General features: G+C 42.5%; 1 protein-coding gene across 3 annotated transcripts in view; it reads right to left on the bottom strand.

The window, feature by feature from the left end:
* Window positions 1–16,650, bottom strand: part of NTRK3 (neurotrophic receptor tyrosine kinase 3) — a 421,592-nt gene that overhangs the window by 255,604 nt on the left and 149,338 nt on the right. The window lies entirely within an intron of this gene.

Genomic DNA, 16,650 nt, shown 5'->3' with positions numbered 1-16,650 from the left:
AAGTAACATACAAAATTGCATCTTATGAGGAAAAATATAAATATTAGGGAAAACATGCTTGAGGGCAAATGCATTTATTAGGCAACCTCATATACAAGAATGTGTATATTAGAAGAAATTTGCTGATGTTTTCTTTTTAGGTTGTTGTTTTTTTAAGTTGCAAACTGCAGTGTGAATTTGGAAAACTAAAGAGAAACTGAAAAAAATAGAGAAACTGAAATTGTCAGAATTGGTCATCCCTACCCTGAGTTAAGTTCAGTGTTATCTAATCAGCTTTTATACAAGTTCATCCATCTCTCAATAGACAAGTCCAATAGGGGCAGAATTGGACCAAGAAGCATTCCATAGCTTGAGATGTGGGGAGAAAGTGGTTGTTTTTTCCCCCATCCTCTAATCAAAGAAAGATTAGGGTAGAGGAGAGAGAAAACAGATGGGAGAAAGGACAAAGGGGGAGCAACTCTGAGGCAGAATAAAAAAGGGAATACTCATCTCTCTGGAAGTGTCCTTTCGCAAAGGTCATGTTTTGCTACATTAAGCAGAAATGTCAAGAGAAGAACTGGATTCTAAAAGAGGTAAAGCAAAACACAGACACAAAGAGACCGCAAGCTTTCCACGCAAATACGGAATAAAAAATAGCATGATGTTGTTATTACAATTTAGGCCAGGGCACAATGGGAGATAGGAAACAGGTCCTCTTCGCTAGCTGGTAAATGGAGGTCTACAGGGGGTGGGGAGATGTTTTCTTGCTTTCAGCCTCGCTCATTCCCTCTGGGAGAACAACAAAACAATAATCCGCATGCCACATTCCCTTCACTTTTAAGCAGCTGGCAAGAAATCCTACATCAGAAGCACAGTACGGGCTGGAAGGGGCAAAAGGATGAGGGCAAAGCTTCCACCTTGAGTGTTCACTAAGAGTTGGTTCTAGGATGCTCACAAAACTGGGTGTCTGGGTTTTGCAGAGATGTAAATCACAACTGGCAATGCTACTAGGGTGAGTCACTTCTGGCTCCCAACTCAATGCTTGCACCAATGCCCCAGGTATTTAGTGTGTGCCTTACTTCCTTATATAGCAGGGGTGGCTGGGGGCAGGGGGGCATCCATTGCCAACCCTCTAGGGGCTGCTTGTTAATGTGGGTGAGACCTTTTTCAGATGGGGGGAGGGCTAGGCATCACAAAAAAAAAAATTGGCATCCCAGAATAAAAGTGGTGGGTGTTCTATATTATAGAGAAGTGATGGGAACCTCTGGTTCACATGCCAAACTTGGCCCACCAGGAGATTCAAGTTGATCTGCCCACCACGCAGAGCAGTGTTTCTCAACCTTGGGTCCCCAGATGTTGTTGGACTACAACTCCCATCATCCTTGAGCTCTGGCCAGCTAGCTAGGGATGATGGGAGTTGTAGTTCAACAACATCTGGGGACCCAAGGTTGAGAAAGGCTGACAAAGAGGACGTAACATACTGAATACGAGACAAAGTCCGCTCCTACACAAAATTGTCCATTCTGTCGCCGATCTGAACATTCAAACCAGGTGAATCAATCTGAGACATCACTGAAAAGGAAGTTGTCAGCCCAGTGTACAGATTTTTTTTAAAAAAATGCCAATAATATAATGCCATTATGTGAACCACCATTTTGAATAATGTGTACAGTTTTGGTTGCCTCAACTCAAAAAGTATATGGTAGAGTTGGACACATTATTGAAAAGGGCAACCAACATTATCAAGGGAATGGAGCCATGCCAGCAAGAGGAAAGGTTGCAACATTTGGGACTTTCCAGTTTAGAGGAAAGGTCTTTCTTCTTCTGCTTCTTTGGCGATACTTGTAGCCAAGCAGGATTGTCTTCCATGAACATGGTCTTAACGGTGTGTGTGTAAGTGACTGTGGAGGCCCATGCAGGATCCACACGTCCTTCCACAGTGGGGACATAGGTTTCTGGGTGGGAGTTGATCATGGTGAGGATTTGCCAAGTGTGTCTTCCTCTTAGCACATTTCTCCCTTGCATCCTGAGTTCGTGCTTCTTCAAAGTCCATGATGCCTTTGGTAAAGGATATTCTTCAGTTGGAGCACTCCCAGGCCAGTGTTTCCCAATTTTCTGTGCTTATACTGCATTTTTTAAGATTTGCCTTGAGAGAGTCTTTAAACCTCTTTTGTCATCAACCGATATTTTGCTTTCCATTTTTAAGTTAGGAATAGAGTAGTTGCTTTGGAAGACGATAATCAGGCATCTGAACCACATGACCATAGATGAGTAAGAAATGGCATGATACAAGTTCATGCAATTATGCTTAGCATGGAGGAAGTAGAGAGAAATAAGTTTTTCTCCCTCTCTCATAAAACTCAGGGATATCCAATAATAATAATAATTGATTATTTATATCCCGCCCATCTGGCTGAGTCCCCCCAGCCACTCTGGGCGGCTTCCAACAAAACACTAAAATACAATAACCTATTAAACATTAAAAGCTTCCCTAAACAGGGCTGCCTTTATATGTCTTCTAAAAGTTTGGTAGTTATTTTTCTCTTTGACAACTGGTGGGAGGGCGTTCCACAGGGCGGGCGCCACTACCGAGAAGGCCCTCTGCCTGGTTCACTGTAACTTGGCTTCTCGCAGTGAGGGAACTGCCAGAATCCGGTCAGAATGATGGAGGTGGAGACGCTCCTTCACGTATACTGGACTGAGGCCGTTTAGGGCTTTAAAGGTCAGCACCAACACTTTGAATTGTGCTCAGAACAATGAAGCTGAATGTATGTCTCAGGACAGACATAAAAAGTGCTCCTTCATGCAGTGCTTTGTTACACTATGGAACTCCCTGCTACAGGAGACAATGATGGCCACCAACTTGGATAATAAATATAATAAATAATAAATTTTATTTATATCCTGCCCTCCCCAGCCGAAGCTGGGCTCAGGGCGGCTAACAACAATCAAAATAATCCAACATTCTAAAAACATTCATTATAAAATTAATTAAAATCAAATTAAAATCAAATTGATGGCAACCATTAAGCAAAATTCTGTGCAGATTGCCAGAGGAGGGGGTCAGGCTGCACCCTGACCAAAGGCCTGGTGGAACAGCTCTGTCTTGCAGGCCCTGCGGAAAGATGTCAGGTCCCGCAGGGCCCTAGTCTCTTGTGACAGAGCATTCCACCAGATTGGAGCCGCGGCCGAGAAAGCCCTGGCTCTAGTTGAGGCCAGCCTAACCTCTCTGTGGCCTGGGATCTTCAGGATGTTTTTATTTGCAGACCGTAAATTTCTCTGTGGGGCATACCAGGAGAGGCGGTCCCGTAGGTACGAGGGTCCTAGGCCGTATAGGGCTTTAAAGGTTAAAACCAGCACCTTAAACCTGATCCTGTACTCCACCGGGAGCCAGTGCAGCTGGTATAGTACCAGATGAATATGATCTCACAGCGAAGACCCCATAAGGAGTCTCGCCGCGGCATTCTGCATCCGCTGGAGTTTCTGGGTCAGTCTCAAGGGCAGCCCCACGTAGAGCGAGTTACAATAATCCAGTCTGGAGGTGACCGTCGCGTGGATCACAGTGGCTAGGTCAGGGCGAGAGAGATAAGGAGCCAACTGCTTAGCTTGGCGGAGATGAAAAAATGCCGCCTTTGTTATAGCTGTAATCTGCGCCTCCATAGAGAGGGAGGTATCGAAGATTACACCCAAACTCTTAACGGACGATGCTGGCACTAATTGCACCCCCGCAAGAGATGGGAGTTGCCCCCTCAATCCCATATCGCTCCGTCCCAGCCAGAGGACCTCTGTCTTCGAAGGATTTAACTTCAACCGGCTCCCACGTAACCACGGATGATTTCAAAAGAGGATTAGACAGATTCATGGAGGATAGGGCCAGCCATGATGGTTTCCACAGTCAAGACAGTGATGCTTCTGAATACCAGTTACTGGAAACTGCAGGAGAGGAAAGTTCTCTTGTGCTCAGATCCTGCTTGTGAGTTTTCCACAGACATCTGGTTGGCTACCATGATAACAGGAAGCTGGGACTGAATGAGCCAATTTCCTGATCCAGCAGGTTCTTCTTATAGTCTTATGATTAATGTTAGTATAATGAACAAACAAAATCCACAAACAGCTCCCTTAATACATAAACAAAAGCCGCATTTTTAACGCTTAAGGTTGCCAAGTGGGATTTGGGGACTGTGTCAGCAATGTCAGGTCAGATGTCAGAACTGTATGTTGTGTGTGTGTATCTGTGTGTAAGGGGGTGATATTTCAACACAGACGTTCACAGTTACCTTGCCTGGTTTATGGCCTACTCCAATTTATAATGCCCACTTGCATCAGATTTTTTTTTTTTAAAAAAGAAGTGTTTGCTTTTGGAGATTTGTCCAATGTTCTACACATAGAACTGGAAAGCAATGTAACAGATAAATAACAAGCAGTAATGGAATCCCATTACAGTGGGAAGCTGTAATCCCATTACAGAAGAAGACAATGACATTATGCACTCAGCTGCATTACTAATGAAGCAGCACGTCCTCAAGACATTTTGTTTTCCTCTGAATCAGAAAATATACTGAACTGCTCAGCGATGGTTTAGCCCTGCCTGGTCCTGAAAACAGAATGGACATGAGTTTGCAGCCAATGCTAATGCTACTCTGAGCAGAGCCACTGACCCTAATAGCCAACTTAGAGCCAGTCAATTCAATGGATCTACTCGGGCTAAAACTTAGTGGGATGGAACTCAAGCGAAGCAGGACCCGGCAGGAGATCTCCAAGCTGCCAATGACCTTGAGGAGCAAATGAATCTGGGTATCACTGCTCGAGGACTTAATGTTGCCATACCAGTTGCCTGGGTTTCTGGACAGCTCTCAGAAACACACACACACCCCTCTTGCCACAGCACCACAGGGCCAAGGTGGTTAGCTGCATGTGAGACCACTTGGAGAAAAGGGGAAAGCACACTGAAACACTTGTCTAGATTAGCATCCCAGAGGGTGAAGCCTCCAGCTCTTATGTCAATCAGAGCTGCTTCCATAGGAGCCAACTCCTAGGAGCCAAGGTCCTTCTCAATGCCTCCAAATGCATGTATATGTATACACCAGGGATTGATGGATAAGTCTATTTGATGGATAAGTTTATCATGTTTGAGGTTTTATTGTGTTTTTAATATTCTGATGGGAGCCACCCAGAGTGGCTGGGGAAACCCAGCCAGATGGGAGTCGTATTATTATTATTATATTATTATTATTATTATTATTATTATTATTATTATTATTATTATTCCCTTCACACACCCCCAATAAAATATTTAAGGGGGCCATGTTCCCCCCCACAAGTTAATGAGCATAATGATGCCATAAGAAAAAATGGTTGGTTGATGTGTGTGAGAGAGAGGAGGAGGGAGAGAGAATGGATTTGGGAATTGGGGTTCAGGGGAAAAAGCTATTTTTCAATTTCCAATTAGGGGGCAGGTAGGAAACAAATAGGTTTGTCAAATCCAACTCAAGCAGCTGAAAGTTAATCTGGCAAAAGTCATGTGTTTGCTGAGCTAGGTTTCTTGGGGGCTGAATTTCAGTTTCCTGCAGGTTTCTTTGCCTCTTTATAATTATATGTCCACATTGAAGTAGAGATGGAGGAGGGGGGCCACTAGGGGCGCATTGGAAGATGGCCGACAATACCATCTCTCCGACCCACACGGGGTAATTAAGAGGCTGTTATGGGAGTAGGCAGCCTCCCTTGTTGCCCCAAGGGAATGGGGAACACTGCCCTTGCCTGCTGTGCCCATAAATCACCCCCAAATTTGAAAGAAGGGGGTGAGGGCACTAGGCAGAATGCCCCCGTGTGGACCTCGGCTCTCTTGGACGCTGTCTCTGATCGCGCACTAGCTGCAGCAATTTGGAATAATTAATTACAAAAGAAGCAAATGCACATATTTCAAGTGAAGAAGGGGACCTCTGTGAAAGAAGACGACGGGTTGGAGCAACAGGAATATTTTACGATGAAGATACACCAAAGGCTGGGTATGTCGGCAACGGGACTGAATGGGGGGGGGAACCTTTTTTACTTTCCTTCTATGTGATTTACCAAGAACCCCTCCTCATTAGAACCGTCGGTTTAACTGACCCAAGCAGGATGATTAAGGTCTGTGTGGAGATAAACTTTAACCAAAGGTATGCTTTATGGAGATCGAGAAGCAATAAGAGCTTTTGGAATGGCGCAGCAATTAATTCAGAGTCGCCATCTTGCCAAAGGATTTATAGCCGGGAGGAGGAACGGACTTGTTTTCAGACTGCATTCCTGGTGAATCTCCTCAGAGGTTTGAGAAAGGAGGCAGATTGGTGAAGATTAATGATGCTAAGACTGTTTTGATGTATGGAAGTGGTGTTATATGGAAAATGTCTGGATATGGCTACTGGATAAAAAATAATAATATCCACGCAGGATTACAAGCTGTTTTAACCAGCTTGTGGAGACTATCAGAGGTCACAAAGAAAAAGGAAAAATATATGAAAATAACAACAAGAGATGTGGAAAAACAATAAGAAAGGACTGAATAGTACTGTGAACATCATATGGTTAGATTTGTGGACATTAAAACAGCAGCAAGAAGCAAGAAGTTGATTGGATCCCCTTCGGAACTTGAAATATGGGTACCCCCAACAAAAATTTAAAATTCGGCTGTGTAATTTGGAATTTATGTAATTTGGTTTGATTTGATGTGATTGGTCGGTTAATAAAAAATTATTCTTAAAAAAAGAAAGAAGTAGAGATGGAGGATAAATTTGATTCACAACACAATTAAAGACAAATCTAGGAGCTGAACTGTGTATAAATTCATACATCCTAATTTTGTGATGCAGTTCTCCAATCAAATAGTGTTCACAAAATTGCATATATTATGGGAAAGCGTAAATCAAAATGAAGATGTAAGTGAAGATAACATGTATTAGGGAAAACATTCATATTAGTCAAAACTGCATACAAAAATGGTGTTTATTGGGAGAAATTCACACAGGAATTCTGATGAATTTTCATGGTGATGATGATTTTTTAATGCCAACATGGGAAGCTGAATTTAAGACTGTCAGGGAACTGAAACAGACAGCTCCCTACTCTGAAGTAAATCCCAATGAATTCAAGGGAGCTTTCTCCTGGAATAAGAGGTATAGGTGTGAATCCTAATATTTGCAAATCCTTGATTTTACATAATTTATAGATTACAGAGGGCTGTAGCCCATGTTAGTCCTACAAAGAGTAGACCCATTGAAATTAGTGGACATGCCAAACTTAGAACCATTAATTTCATTAATATTCTGAGAAAAAAGCTTGGTTGGAAACAGCCTCATTATGCAGTTTCTCTCTGCACAAAATTGGGTGTTCTCAGTGTAGAGTTTTGAACTCAATATCTCCCTTAGGGGGTGGAAAGAAGACAATGGAGAGGGTTGATAGAACCTGGGGTATATGGTCATCCACAATTCATCTCCACAGCAGAACAAACAGGGAAGCACAGGCCAAGGTGGCTTGGCAAAACTAGCTCTCCCTTCCGGCTCCTGGCGACATTTGCTGGTTTGCATCTTATTTAAAACATCTGAAGGTTCTTGTTGTTTTTTACAGGGGAGGTTTTTCCCCTTCTCCTTGGTAAAACCCAGAACAATTGGAATTTAGTGTGAAGGGAAATGGCATGTTTGCTTTTCCCTCAATTAAGCGCCAGCAAAGCGGGCTCTACTATTAAGAGGCATTTTTATTCAGCTAAATTAAGCCAGATGCCTCATTAATGACACTTACAAACAAGAGCCTCTGTAATTAAGCTGCAAACTATATTATTGTGATCAGTCCAAGGCCAGGGCAGGAGGATGATTCTGCTGGAAAGGAGCCCTCCTGCTCCCATTCCTCCCCACCATATTATTATTATTATTATTATTATTATTATTATTATTATTATTATTATTGCCTATTGCCGCCCCCTTCAAACACCCACGTCCCCTTCTACGGTCACCTTCCCCACTTCCTTTCCTGGTTTCAAACCTGACACATTTGTTTCTGCCAGGGAGATGCTCTTAACGCATTTTAATAACATGTTGCCAGCTATGAAATCCTGATCTGGTGGATTAGCAGCATGGAGCCGCCAGCAAGAAACTGCACGCCTGGAATAAATTAGAAGTGAAGCACGAACCCGTAAACTGCTTTCTTCGGCGTTGGCTTCGCTTGCAAGGCAACTCAGGGCTGATGGGGAAAAGGCTTGTTCTGTGCCTAAGTAAATAAGGGCATCTCCCCAGGAAGGTCACACGCGGTTAAAGGATGGACAGATCCGTCCATTGTGATTTTTCTCCATTGCTTATTCTTCCAGTCTTGCCTTTTTGTGTTCATCACAACAAAAGGTCCTCATGAAAACTCATCATTTGAGCACACGTTCCGCCCAGTAATACATGTTTTCAAATGCATTTTTTTTACCTAATTTACATCATTTCCCAAGCAATTTTCTATAACATAGTGCATTTTTTTTAAAAAAAAACTTTACTAATACATGCATTTTTATGCACATTCCCCCCTACTATAATGCATTTTTATAGACATTTGGTTGGAGAACTATATTGCAACATCCAGAGAACTGTGGATTTCAAAATATAGCTGCATTTTGATTCATTTCTCGTTTTGGGAAGTATGAATTAGGAATTTCTACACAGAGAGACATATTGTCACCCTTGGTAAAATATTACCATGCTCTGCTTAGCACCGCAAACTGAGAACTCTGTCCTGCTTTTTACTCACCTTTGTCTGTAAGACTTTTGGTACGCTTCACATTTCCTTTCTCACATTCACAGATCAACTGTCCATATAATACTTTCCATGGCACCACACATACAGAGGATATTCAAGTGGGTCCAACTCTATGTACCATCACACTTCTTCAAGTTGAGGCTTGGAGATGAACTCTGCATGTGAGGTTTTCAGGTCCCCAAATTCTTCTCCAGCTCAGTTTAACATCCAAGCTGTGGAAGAATTTACATCTACCCTTAAGGTGCCAATCTTTGCTGCATTAAACTGAAAAGAGGGTCATATAAAAAAAGCCTACGGGAGCAAAATCTGGGAGTGGGGACCCACTTCACCTAAGGGTCCACTTCCAAAGAGGGTAGGATTCTGCATGGGACTACAAGTGAGATTCTCTCCCCATGCTCAGATTTTTCTCCTCACATCCTCTTTCTGCTTCCCCCTAATGTGGGCAGAGGTCCAAATTTATATTGGCTTTCATGTTAGCTTATCCAGTTGCTTATTTTCTAGGGAGGGGGTGGATGGCTCTGCTTATTGGTGAATCAATCTGAGTCCAACAGGCATCCATATATGCCAGCAGTTTCAGGGCAGAACCATAGGTGATCTGCACAGATGAATTGCAGTTGGATCTCCTGACACCTTTTTGCAAAATGCTGTAAAGCAGCCACAGGGCAGTTGGGAAGGTGGAACTGGCTCAGAGCAGCAGTGCTGCGGGAGAGATGGTGGCAACATGTTATCTTTATTCTGTGCTCCTGATGGAAACTGCTTCCCAGAGATGCTAATAACCTCCCAGGGGAGGTTGAAGGAGATAGATAAGCACAATACATGTATATATCTCTCTGCCCTGCCACTGCCGCCTGACAGGGTTAACAGTGGCTTCAGAAAGAACATATTCCAATCAGGAAAACAGCATGGGGGAAAGGGTTAAACACCTGATCCCCCTCCAGTGCCATAACCCTGAGCCAATTTACTCCCATTGCATCTGCTTTTCAGCTTTAAAACAATACAAAAGCTGCTGTGATGTCCTGCTATACCGTTGCATCCCACCCCAGTCTCAGAGTGGGGCAAGATTCCAGGGGCTTGTCTAGGGTTTGCGTTTCCTTTAGGAAATGAACCACAGCAGAGACTGTGGTGTCTTTATGACACATGGTTTATTTACAGACATATACAACCTGGGGCTACAATGGAAGGGTTTGCATCATAAGCACCCCAAAACTACCGTATACTTCCATGTATAACACGCCCCTGTGTATACAACGCTCTCTATTTTTGAGAACACTAAATTAAGAAAAGGGGGGGGAATTGCCTGGAGATGTTGAACTTTTGGGGGGAGGAATGCTCAGCGTTATTGAGCTTTGGGGGGTGGGTTGCCGAAAGTCACTCACATGATTGACCAACGCTCCCAATCACACGCCCAATTGCCGCAGGAACAGCCAATCGACAACAGCCCTTGACACAGCTACCAATCACCCGCCCTATAACCGCTGAAAATCTCCTGCTCGCAGCAGAAACAAATCCCCGCTTCCCCCTCTGCACTATCTGTGTATAAGATGACCCCCAATTTTTAATATTGCTTTCTCCTGAAAAAAAACAGTGTCTTGTACACGGAAAGTATGGTATCATGTTTCTCCCATAGCCACAGCCTTGGATTCAAGCAGAAATCAAGCATTTCTATCAAACATTGCTCTGACTTTCTCTCCAGCTTGCTGCTTACTTCTAGGTCACATTGCTGCAACTCAGTTCCGAACTCTACTTTGTCCTTCTAACTAACTGTGAGCAGGGGGAAGGGGCCCTACCCATGTGCTGTCTCACACACAGCCCCTTTGCTTTGTTTCCCTTAATGGCCCATCACCCATGCTATTACCTCAAGAGGAAATTAGCCCAGCTTATACTTTAACACTTGCTGGATCCAGAGGCTAGAAGGATCTCACATACAGCTGACTTCCCTTCCCGCCCCCCGACTCATAACAATACATTCGCCACATCTGATGCATTTTGACTCACAACTGCACACTGAATCCTTGTGTATGCTTGCCCATCCTCACAATGCACTGGGCTGACTGAAAGATAAAAAGGTGTGTGTGCAAAATAGTGTTTGCTCATTTGGAGCAAGAAAGGAGGAGGGAGAGAAGCAACACTTGGTTCGCCCAGATATGTCGCTTGTTTTTTGTTTGAGTTGTCGATGAGCCAAAGCCACTTTTGCAAACAAGTCCACATTATCTCCAGAAATCTCCAGACATATGAAGCTGCCTTATACTGCGGCCCAATCTGAACTATGCACTTAAAGCAGTATTACACCACTTTAAACTCTCATGGCTTTCCCCCAAAGAATTCTGGGAGCTGTCATTGGTTAAGGTTGCTGAGAGTTCTTAGGAGACCTTTCACAGAGCTACCATTCGCTGAGTGGTTTAGCAATCAACCCTCTTCCCAGAGAAATCTGTGAATGGTATCTGTGAGGAGAATAAGGGCTAGCCTAATACCTTTCAGCACCCTTTACAAACCACAGTTCCCAGGATTCCTTGGTGGAAGCTATGGCTGTTTGAAGTGGGATAAAGACAAAGGGACCCCTGACCATTAGGTCCAGTCGTGGCTGACTCTGGGGTTGCGGTGCTTATCTCGCTTTATTGGCCGAGGGAGCCAGCGTATAGCTTCCGGGTCATGTGGCCAGCATGACTAAACCACTTCTAGCGAACCAGAACAGCGCATGGAAACGCGTTTACCTTCCCGCCAGAGTGGTACCTATTTATCTACTTGAACTTTGATGTGCTTTTGAACTGCTAGGTTGTCAGGAGCAGGGACCGAGCAATGGTAGCTCACCCTGTCACGGGGATTCAAACCGCCGACCTTCTGATTGGCAAGTCCTAGGCTCTGTGGTTTAACCCACAGCACCACCCGTGTCCCGTTGAAGTGGGATAGCAGCCCTTTAAATGTATAAGTCAGAGACTTCCGGAGTCGGCGCCATCGGTAATGGCGGATTCCCTCTGACTCTGAGGGACCCAGCTCTGCGGGAATTGGGTCTTGCCGCTACGGCGAAGCGGGGACCCTTTAAAAAATCACAGGCGGGTGAAGCCTGTGACCGTGGGACTCGGCGGGCACCTTCAGCGCCCCCCCAATTCGAAAGGGAACCCGACTACGGGCTCCGGAGCGAGTGGGGAGAGTGGCACGGTGCTGAGAGTTAACTGCTTCTTCCGTGGAGCGAAGCCGCACAGCCGTTACCGGAGAGCGCTGACTTTTTTTCTGTGACAATTCGGCTATCAAAACAACTACCCGTGAGTAGGCTAAATCTGAAAATAAGGGAACAAAGGCTTAATTTGGCACCGAAGCGGGAAGGCATAAACAGGAAGTCCGCCTTCCGTTTCTTGTAAACATATCAAAGCAAAGAAGCTGTAAGCTAAGACCTGGGAAGTCGATTGAAAAGGACTATAATTCTAACATCAAAACAAGAGATCCCCTCCCTTGGTTGTAGGAGAGGAGGGGGAAAGGGTGAACTATATCTTCCTGCAAAAAGAGAGGAAAGGAAACAGAAATCCACCGCTTAAAACCTGGGAACGGGCTGCCAACGGACAATAAGATTGCCGTATTGTGAAATGTGCTGCTTATGAACAGTGTACTTTTGACAGCTAACTCTGCAAGAGAAATACATTGTCTCCGACTGGTCTTTCTTGATTTTAAAGTAACTGGAAACTAACTGAAATTGAAACTGTTGCCTATCTTTGTAAAAGGGGGGACTAAAAAGAGTTATTATTTAATGTAACAAGTATTGACTGTTACTGTGTCCCCCTAGAGGAAGTTTGAAATTGTTACAACAGGGCCAGGGGAATTTTCCACTTCAAAACAAATTCTGGCCGTGGGATCGACCTTGGACTTTAGTCAGAGTGTTATGGCAGATGGAAAAGAAAAAATAGACTTGCTTCAGGAAAAAACAACGAGGTCTGGTAAATCGTGGCAGCAGCGAAGAGCATCAGCATCTGGCCCTTCTGCACCATCAGGGGCAGCATCTGTTCAATTTAAATCAAAAGGAATGGCATCTGAAGATGTTTTAGCTCTGGCATTAGGTAAAATTAATGAATCTTTGGAAAAATTAAGTAAACAAGTAGCTGAAGCATCGACTAAAATTGACCAAAACACTACAAGCATTAACAACTTGGGACAGAAGGTGAATACAAATACAGAAACTATTGAGAAATTGCTACAGGAATCTACTTTGACCCGAAAGACAGCTAAAGAAGCAAAGGAAAAAGCAGTTGCTGTAGAGGAGAAGATACCACCGATATGCAGGCAACTCGAGGACCATAGGTCGATGTTGTCTATGATAGAATTGAAGGAAAAACAAACAAATTTGAGGATCAGGGCTGTACCTGAACTTGAGAAAGACAATCTGATTGACTTTCTTATGAAGGAATTTGCAGACTTCTGGAACCTAGATTTAGAGAAAAAAGAATTTAAGATAGTGAGTGCTTTCAGGCTTGGAAGAGGGGGGGGGGAGAACAGGGTGAGAGACTGTTTGATCACCCTCCGAACAAAAGAGGAGAGAGATAAAATCTTGAGTCTGCACTTTCAGAAGACCCTGGAAATACATCAGTCAAGAGTGGAGATATTTAAAGATATTCCGAAATATCTTTTGGACCTCAGGTCCAATTACGGAGATTTGGTTGCCCTGTTGAGAAGTAACAGAATCGTCTTTAGGTGGGAATTTCCCCAAGGCCTATCTTTTAGCTTCAAAGGAATAAAGATAAAAATAAGATCAGTGGACGACAAAGAAAGATTTCTGAAAGATCACGGAGAAGATTTGCAGAAAGAATCTGAAGAAGAGCCAAGAGCACTGAAAAGAGGAATATTAGACATAGCAACACTACCTTTTGGACTGGATAGCTTAGAAAAAGTGATACCACCAACAGAACAAGAACAAACACTGGGCGCAGTCGGAGGAAAAGCAAAGTAATTACATCATGGCTCTGCAACTATTAAGCTGGAATACAAATGGTCTTAACTCCCCCCAGAAGAGGAAAAAAGTGTTTCATCTATTAAAAAAGGAACATTTGGACTTGATTTGTCTACAGGAAACACATGTGATAAGGCTACATAGAAAAGTATTGATTAACGAAAGATTGGGTCAAGAGTTTATCTCATCGGACAAAGTTAAAAAAAGAGGAGTAGTGATTTATGCAAAGGAGAGTCTATCACCGAAATTTATTTTTAAAGATGACCAAAGAAGATTTGTGGCAATTGAAATTCAAACACAAGGAGAGAAAGTTTTGATAGTAGGAGTTTATGCACCAAATGAGGGGAAATCTGAATTTTTTAAAAAGTTGCATGAGACCTTGATGGACTATTTAGACTACAATGTGATCTTGATGGGGGATATGAATGGAGTGGTATCTACAAATATGGACAAGGCACAAAGACAGGTAGTCACCAAAGATGGTAGACTACCAAAAACCGTTTTTGAGATGACCGACAATTTGGACCTAGTTGATATTTGGAGAACAAAGAATCCCTTGGGTAGAGAGGGAACCTTCTTCTCTGAAGCCAAAATGACATGGACAAGAATTGACCAAATTTGGATAACTAGAGGACTGGCTCCAAAGACTAGAAAAGTGGAAATTTGTCCTAAAACTTGCTCCAACCATAATGCTGTGAAAATGGAGATGAAACTAACACCAACTGGCTCCTTCAGATGGAGGATGAATGACACCTTGTTTAGAGACGAAGAAGTGACCAAGAAGGCCCAAAAAACGTTGAGAGATTATTTTGAGATAAATATGAATACTAGCGTTGAAAAAAGAGTAATCTGGGACGCAAGCAAGGCAGTTATGAGAGGGTTTCTGATACAACAGAATGCAATAAAGAAGAGAACTCAAAATGAGAAAAAAGATAAAATTTTGGATAAAATAAAAGAAGGCGAGAGGAAATTGAGAGCGAAACCAAAATCGCAAGAGATTCTGAGAGAAATAAAGTTACATCAAGTACAATATATGAAGATGATGAACCAGGAAATAGAGTGGAAAATCAAACAGATGAGACAAAAGACATTCAAATCGGCCAACAAATGTGGGAAATTGTTAGCTTGGCAAATGAAGAGAAGACAAAAACTCAATACTATTACAAATCTGGAAGTGGAAGGAAAGAATATACAGAATCCAGCTGAGATTAGAAAATGTTTCCAAAGGTATTTTAAACAACTATATACACAAGGGCCACAGAAAGAAATTGATATAGATCAATTTTTGAAATTAAATGGACTACAAAAAATCTCTCAAGAAAATAAGTTGAAGTTGAACTATAAGATAACTGAACAGGAGGTAGAAGGTGCCATCCAGAATATGCAATTGGGTAAATCTCCAGGACCGGATGGCTTAACTTCAAGATATTATAGATCATTGAAAGAGTGGATAATACAACCATTAAAGGAAGTTTGTAATGGAATTTTGGAAGGGAAAAAAGCACCAGAGTCGTGGAAGGAAGCTTATATTACACTTATACCGAAAACTGAGTCTGAGAAGACACAACTTAAGAATTACCGCCCCATATCTCTGCTTAATGTGGATTATAAAATTTTTGCAGATATTCTGGCTAAAAGACTAAAAAAAGTGCTAGTGGAGGAGATACATAAAGACCAAGCAGGCTTTCTCCCAAGCAGACATTTGTCTGACAATACGAGAAATATAATTAATATTTTAGAAAAACTACAAGTGAACATCAATACTAAAGCAGTTTTGATATTTATAGACGCGGAGAAAGCCTTTGACAATATTTCTTGGAGTTTTATGAAGAAGAATCTTCAGGGGATGGGGGTTGGTCAAGGTTTTGGAAATGGTATAGGTGCAATTTATTCAGAACAAAAGGCCAAACTAATTGTTAATAATGTGGTGACGGAGGAATTTAAGATAGAGAAAGGGACACGACAAGGTTGCCCAATTTCCCCACTGCTCTTTATTTCGGTCCTGGAGGTTCTCCTAAATATGATCAGAAGGGACCAATTGGTTAAAGGTATACAAGTCGGAGCCAAACAGTACAAATTGAAAGCATTTGCAGACGATCTAGTACTGACATTACAGGAGCCAGAATCTAGTACTAAAAGAGTATTGGAATTGATTCAAGAATTTGGTCAGGTTGCAGGATTCAAGTTGAACAAGTTAAAAACTAAGGTTCTAGAGAAAAATCTAACACCGATTGAGAAAGAGAGGTTTCAGAAGGGGACAGGCTTGACACTGGTTAAGAAAGTAAAATACCTGGGGGTTAATATGACTGCTAAGAACGTGAATTTGTTTAAAGATAACTATGAAAAATGTTGGTCAGAAGTGAAAAACGATTTAGAAATATGGTCAAATTTGAAGCTTTCCTTGCTAGGTCGTATTGCTGCTATAAAAATGAATATATTGCCAAGAATGTTGTTTTTGTTTCAATCATTGCAAATTATGGATAAAATGGACTGTTGCAAGAAGTGGCAGAGAGATATTTCTAGATTTGTCTGGCAGGGCAAGAAGCCCAGAAGAAAATTTAAAATACTAACCGATGCAAAAGAAAGAGGTGGATTTGCCCTGCCAGACCTTAAACTTTACTATGAATCAGCTGCATTTTGCTGGCTGAAAGAATGGCTGCTTTTTGAGAACACAGACATTTTGGATTTAGAAGGTTTCAATAATGTATTTGGGTGGCATGCATATTTGTGGTATGATAAGGTCAAAGCACATAAAGCATTTTAAAACCATATTGTCAGGAAAGCATTGTTCAATGTATGGATAAGATATAAAGACTTACTTGAAAATAAAACCCCAAGGTGGTTATCACCAATGGAAGCGAAGGCTCAGAAAAAGCTCAATGTGGAGGCCAAATGGCCGAAATATTGGGAGATTTTGGAACAAGGAGATAAATTGAAATTGCAGAGCTTTGAGAAACTAAAAGACAAAGTGCGAG

This window comes from Podarcis filfolensis (assembly GCF_964270895.1).
Source record: "Podarcis filfolensis genome assembly, chromosome: 14".
NCBI lineage: Eukaryota > Metazoa > Chordata > Lepidosauria > Squamata > Lacertidae > Podarcis > Podarcis filfolensis.
Note: the sequence above shows the minus strand (reverse complement) of the source record. Positions and strands in the feature narration are given on the sequence as shown.